At 24.8% G+C, this 7944-nt stretch overlaps 1 non-coding gene across 1 annotated transcript; it reads right to left on the reverse strand.

Annotated features, from left to right (window-relative positions):
- Positions 1 to 5242: 5242 nt before the first annotated feature.
- Positions 5243 to 5361, reverse strand: LOC112594504. Its single transcript, XR_003114656.1, has one exon. It is a non-coding gene; the product is annotated as a 5S ribosomal RNA (ribosomal RNA).
- Between the last annotated feature and the right edge of the window lie 2583 nt (positions 5362 to 7944).

Genomic DNA, 7944 nt, shown 5'->3' on the forward strand with positions numbered 1-7944 from the left:
TAATCTATGCGCGCAAAGATAATATGTACAAATTAAAATCGAATTTATAATATCTATAAATATATAGAGAATATGTGGGCATGTGGTATCTACTTATGTAGACAAAGTTATAATAAAATGTACAATAAGCATAGTAATTAAGTTTCAGATTTAAAAAAATTATAGTACAACGTTGTATAGTATGTATTAATGGATTTCTAGTTAAACTTATAATGATATAATTATTTCTAACAACAAGGCAGTTAGTATATTTAACCATACAAGGATAGTAGAGGTACTCTATATAATAATTATTATTAGTAGATAGTGTATAGCGCTTTGTACAGCGTATCTAGTACGGTTAATAGATTTTTAACGGTCGTATTAAATTATAAGTATACACTATACCTGTCTATACGCCTATATTACTATCTGCTACATGGGTATTGTACAATTTAAAAAACGTCTAGACAGCCTACATGAATGCATGACACATGTAAAATAAACGTTTTTTCACGAAAATAAACCAACAAAGCCAAATAATGTAAAATTGAATACCATAAAACATTAAAATAGTCTAATATTTGTCTTTCTGTAGTTAATATTTATCACCTAAGTATATAGTTGTATATTATGTTATTTATCTATTCGTAATAAATGTTCATTGTCAAACCAATTGCCACATCGTATCAAAATATTAAATATTAGGTATATAAAATCAACTACTTTAGTAGACAGTAATAATATCTATATAATATATATATGTATTATAAAATTACATACAAATTATTATAATAGCTAAACGGTTCCCCTTCGTGTTATTCGAACCTGCATATATTTTTATTGTATTATTTCTGAATTATGCATGAGTATATAATATTTATCATTTGCTCTTTTAAAAACAAAAATGTACGTATACATATTATTTTTTATTATAGTATAAATCGCAAGTATACCAATGTTTCACGTCCAACAATAATATTATATACTCGTACATATGTGTAAACTTACGTAATATATATGTTTAACACTAAATATCGAGTATAAAAATTTCTTTGGCAAGCGTTTATTAATAATAAATAAATAAATATTTACGTTTTATATAGTATAACAGCGTAGGTACTTACCAAAATACTAGTAAGTCTTAATACTTATAATATATGAAGTACCGTCATCCGGGTGACTTGAAACAATTTTGACCTTTTGACTTTTCTAACAGATACATTAATGAAGTGATGGTAATTCAATTCTGTTAAAAAATCTCGGGATGAAATACACCTCCAAGGATTAAATTAAGCAAGGGAAAAAACATTTTAACAAACATTAAAAAAATGCTTGTTCAAAGCTACCCTAGAATTCGGCGACTTGAAACACCTGTTTTTTAAATACATTTAAACGCATAATATGTAATTGCAATTTGTACCTAATCTTAGTAGATGAACACTTAAAATAGTATAATTATTTTTTTTTTTAAAGTATTAAAAATCATATTTTGCCGTTTTCTAATAATTTATACTGACTGAAAAAAGTTAATATTATTTTAGTTGTTTATTTTTAAATACAATTTTATTTTCTTGTAAAATGTATTCTTTCTTATGATTAAATTAAAAATATTTTAAAAACTTAAAAACTATCAGGTTTCTGCTGATATTGTACACCATACTCCAATTACTAACCTTTTAATTCAACTTTTATTTTTAAATTCATTTAAATTAAGACTTTCATAGTTCTTAGATTACAAGTTTTCAAATCGGTTTATGTATTACTTTTTAGTTGAGAATAAATAACACCTTTTTACAAGAACAAAACTTACGGAATGTTCCGAAAAATATTTTTTTGTAGGTAGCATTTTATTTCCCTTACTTAGCATTAAGATTAAAGTTATACCCTATTTAAAAAAAATTACATATTGTTCCAAATCATTCGGATTGAAAACACTTAATTTTATAATTTTTATATCTATTTATAAATATTATACATTTAAACACTATACGTATATTTTGGTTAATCACTATAGTCAATAATATTGTTAGGTATAAAATATTTACACAAAATAATTAATGAAAAATGTACGAGTCTATAAATTATAATAATGCATACTCATTTACAAGACACTTAATTATAATATGAGTATTGTGTATATCACAATTAAAATAAAATATCGAATATTTTGAATTTTTTAAGAGTTATAAAGATAAAATGTAATACTAAAACCAGTAATTAATAGCCAATGAATAAGAAAAGTGATAAATTACAAAAAAAAAAAAAAAAATGCTCTGGAACAAAAATCCGCATGACGAAAAAATCCCATACTAATTGTTTTACCTACTATTTGTTTTTAGTTAACATTTTGCTATAGTTACAAACAATATACCTAACAAATCGTTTGACAAATAAAGGTTTTTTGGTTAAATTTTACTTAAAATTAATTTTTTTATGTATACAACAAGTTTAAATAATTTATAGATAAATTTATAACTATGTTTAGACTGTAACACGATTCCACAAATTTGTAAATACAAGTCTTGTAGATTTTAATAGCAATTGATATACATACACGATTCCGCATAATTTTAAATGCAACGTTGCCATTCCGAAAACGTGTATTAACAAAACGTTTATTATTATTGCAACATAATAAATTATAAACCGTTGTAGATATGCTTTAAAGGTTAAACCTTATAAATTTATAAAATGTTTGAACAATTCATTTTATATTATCTATCGAAATTATTAACATTAATTGTCGATTGATACTTGATTATGTTGATATCATACGGAAAAAAACAAGTTATTAAAATTTCAAAATATATCTCATCGTGGAGAAATAATTAACTATTTATCCAAATTATATAAAATACAATAATCCAACGAATCCAATAATGTATAAAATGTAAACTAAAATCATGCTTTCCGAAAGTTTTGTTTTCAAAAGTACAAAATCGTTTAAAGCGCAAAACGCGATGTAATATATTGTTACAATAATAATATACATTTCTTTTTCGGAATGGCAATATTGCATAAAAATTTATATGGAATCGTGTATGTATATCAAGGGTTATTATAGTCTACAGGATTCCGCAAATTTTCGGAATAGTATCTACTTCACCGCTATGTATAGGATAAAAACAATATAAATTAAGTAAACAGTACTTTGCTCAAACTACAGTCAATATTCAATAAGAAATTTTTTTTTCATATCAATTATGGTTATTAGTTTATAAAATGCCATTTATTGAAATGTAAAATCACTAAAACAAGTCGTATTTCAGTACCTTAATAATACTTTTATGTAGTTGGAATGTAGGTACACTAATTTATGCTTGCCTGGTAAAAACATTTGTTTGGAATTTGAGGTTGTAAAATTCTGTGTTTTCATTTTTGTAGTTTTTATTTTTTAAATATGTATTTTAATTTTCATATTTAATATTATTTAATTAATCATAAAAATGGTAATTATAATTTCAAATAAGCGTGGTGAGAATACTAGTAACAATAAAAGTGACAAATTTAGTTGTAACGATTATTTTTTTATGGTTAAACATGTTTAAATATTGTATTTATAGTTTGTACAATTATACCATTATAATATATATTATTGTACAATTCTAAGTTACTTGAATAAGCTTTTAATTCTAAAAGTTTTATACCGGGTGCATTTATTTTTCGGAGTATTTTTCAATTTTCCGTTGTATTTTTTTGTAAGATATTTTTCAGTGATATATTTTAATCGACTCCCACAAATGGTACCTAATACAGCATATTTACATGTAATAAACGACATAAACTCATGACTCGTATAAATATTTATCAACTAATCACCATAACACCTTGAGTATTTTAACTCTTATTATTTGATAACTTTGGGTATGTATTTGAACGTAAAAAAAATATTACCAAAATGTCTAATAAAAGTTAGTAATTTGGGATACACTGCTATATCTACCTACTATAATATTTTCCTTTGAACTATGATCTCACGATTCACGATATTAATGTTTAATATAGGTAGTATTTTCTAATTATAAGGTCAATAAATATATAAATAAATAACGTAATAATAGTTTAATATCATGTTAACCACATAGTTAAAAAAAAAATTCAGTAAAAGACTTAGTATTAATTTCAATAAAATCAATGCAAATCTCGAATCCCTTAAGCTCCTGATTTAAAATAAGAATTGTCAAAGGTATATTATTTATTACTATGTTATTAAATTGTGTATTTTATACACATTATATATTATCTAAAATAATTAATTTGAATCTTATTGATTATCACAAATACATTTTTTTGTTAAGTTGTACTGGTTTTTATTTGACGTATTATTATTTATTATTAATAAATTCCAAAACGCCATTGTAAAATTAATTTATATCATGAGAAAATTATTATTGTATTTTTTTGGTTTTTTTTTTTTTTTTTATAACTAACTGATTGAAAAAAATGCTTAAAGATCCTTGTGTTGAATAATCAAGTTTTTTAAAAAATTTTCACAATCATACATTAAACTGTATTTATATATTTATACTACGAACTAGTATCCCAATGTTACATTATAAGATATAATAAGAAACAAAAACAGACAACAATTATATTTTATAATGGACAACAAAGAAAACATTAAATATATATAATAAAAAAGAGCAAGTTAATTAGTAGATTAGAACAGTGAGACAGTTCAATATTGACAATCTTCATCTATGAATAAATAGATAAATAGAATTTATGTATTTTAAGTTTTTTTGTTTTAGATTTTAAGACATTTTATAGTAGAAAAAACACTTTGATTTTCTATTTCAAAATATTTACTGCTAGTAAGTAAATCTAGTTGACATTTTGAAGTAGCAAATCATACCCTTTTCATCTCAGTACTTTCAATTCAAATATGAATATACCTATTTGTCATTTTTACCAAATGTTTAAATATTTATAACTTTCTTATACGTGATAGCTACTTTAAATAGTTTGAAACTTTTGGAGTAATATTAAACATTTTTATTTTTTTCTTTAATTGCAAAATTAAAATTTCGATAAAAAGTTACGTATATTTATGGGAGGTTAATATGATAAATAATTATTTGAATTTATTGTGGGAAGAGTTTTACAATATTCTCGTGTAGTCATAATGTACTGTTAAACGCGATGATTGGAAAATATATTTTTGTATCATGTAATTTAATAATTGTAAAAAAAAAAGTTGTAAACCTTAAAAATGTATTTTTACTTTGAAGTTAAAATATTGTATTTATCGGCAAAACAATGCCAACGACACGTAGTGTTCCCAAGCGGTCACCCATCCAAGTACTAACTACGCCCGACGTTGCTTAACTTCAGTGATCGGACGAGAACTGGTGTATTCAACGTGGTATGGTCGTTGGCAATAATGGTGTTGAAAATAATAATATTTAAATATATTAACTAATAAAATATTTAACTTTTACATTGCAGTAGATATGTCATCTCGACATAATGATCATGAATAAATTTAATTAATTTGTATTAAACTTTGAGATATTATTGCACCGAGCAATTAACACTATCTTTATCTTGATTTACATATCATTACAGGTTTATCTAAAACCCATACCAGCATACGATTTACGAATATACGTCAAAATACAACTCAACAATTTCAATTGAATATTTATAGAAGTAGGTATTTACATAACTAAATACGCAGTCCTTCTTAAAGGAATCTAAACTGTCTTAAAGAAAGATAACACAGAATAAATCAATATCAGTTCTGATTCACTCTGTACCTCATTTATTCAAAAAAAAAAAAAAAAAAAAAAATGTTAACCAATCTACGTACCTTAATTTTCATTCCTTGGCACCGTTATTTTTTTTTAATTTACATTTATTCTTGACTTAAAAACAATAAAATTGTTATCTCACCGAAAAGTTTTAAATAATACATAATAAATGGGTCATTGTAGTTAAAGTTATATTATAACCTTCCAGCTTCCTACATTTAATAACATATTATATTAGAAAAATTCAGGTATAAATAATTTAATTATACCACATCTTGATTTACTGACCAACATTTTCAATTGTATCACTAGTATTTCATGTCTATAACCGATTTTGAGGCGTAAAAATTATCAAAATTCTTAATCGGACTAGACTTGGCAAACTATGTTTTACCTATTCCATTGAAAAGATGCTACCTTTCGACGCCTAATACAGCAGTTATGGTGTCTGAATCCTGTAGTAAAATGCCGTGTACTTCAATAGTTCCAGCCCATTCGAAAAAACAGGCAGAAATTGTAGTCAAAACCGATGATTTACAGTGGCGGCGCGTTAGGGTAGACAATGAGACATAGTCTACCCAAAAATATAAAACAATTTAATTAAAAAAATTAGTTATTTATTATATGATACTATACCTACTATATAAGTATTTTATTTGTTCATAATTTTATAAATAAAATGTTATTTACACTGATTCGTCTCTACAATGTCTGTGTGAGTAACGACTAACGAGTATGACTAAATATATATAGTATAATTTTATTTATATCTTATCGATAATTATGTAATCGCTCCGTTGTCGCCGTCAAATCGGTCGAGACATATTGAATTGTGTCTCACTATTGATGACGAGGGCTTATGACATTGTAAACGGGACGTAGTGGGGTATTACCAAAATTATATGCATGGACGAGACATGTCTCAACGTAATATTTTAGTAATTTAATTATTTTAATTGCACATTTGCATTCCGATTGTGGTTAATGGCACATGTTTAATGTTTATCATTTTTTCTTAATGAAGTGATATACATTTAAAACTTAATATGTCAGATATTATTGATATTATTTTAAATAAAGGTCTTGGTTCTTTTTCGCAACAAAACAAAATCGGCGAATTGATTTAAATTATATTCAAATATAGTTATTTTATGTAATTTACTTTTTTTTTATGATGATCTAATTTTTAAATAAATTTTATATAACACCATATCTTTGGTTGTCTTGTTGTCTACCCTATGAAATTGTTCACGCGCCGCCACTGATGATTTAGCTGGTTTTCTGGGAAAAAAAACAACACTCCGATCGTAGATAGGTACGACGTCTGAAGTCGCCGATAACGAAAAACAGGCAGCCTGGTTGGTTTTTACCAACATATTAGTATTTAACGAGATAAATTCAATACCTACTGTACAGTAAAAAGCTATCTAATTGTCTTCTATTTTTAAAATTTTTTTTGTGCATTTTATTATTATATGTATTTATTAAATATAGCCACATAGGTAGGTAAAATTATAAAATTCTATTAACATTTTTAAAATCTAAAATAAATTAACCTTATTTGCTTTCTAAATTATATATTTTTGTTAAACAAACATCTACGTCAATCTAAGTACATCCTTTTAAACAATTGTAAGCTAATAACCATGAATTCTATGATTGGGCCGATTGGGGGTATACATAAATGTATGATTATTATAGTATTAATCTATATTAATAAAATATAATGTGTATCTGTGTCTATGTTTGTGTGTGTATATATGCGAGAGATTACCAGGAAAGTCTATCACGCTATGAAATTTGGTATGTTGATACTTGGTAGTCCTATACCAAATTAATAAAAGATGTTCTTGTCGAAGCTAAACTTTTAAAATTTAAAAATTTTGTGTAGGGTTAAAGGTATTGGTTAAATAAAACAAAATAAAATAAAATATTATTTTATATAATTTTAAACCTGCAGTATTTTACATTTGGTTAAAACCAACAATCGAGAATATATGTAGGTAGTTACACCTCAACAGTCAATACTAAATATTTGTTTATTCGATATTAAAAACTAAGTTTACAAAGCCGTCAGAGATATGTTTTTATCCAACTGCGGAAGAAGGAGGGTAATGTGTTTAGGTTATTCCATACTTATTTCAATTAAAAATTAAGAATATCAACATAATTTTTTACGACTATAATGTATATCGTACACATTATTACA

This window comes from Melanaphis sacchari, unplaced genomic scaffold (assembly GCF_002803265.2).
Source record: "Melanaphis sacchari strain LSU unplaced genomic scaffold, SCAv2.0 Contig22_pilon_pilon, whole genome shotgun sequence".
Lineage (NCBI taxonomy): Eukaryota > Metazoa > Arthropoda > Insecta > Hemiptera > Aphididae > Melanaphis > Melanaphis sacchari.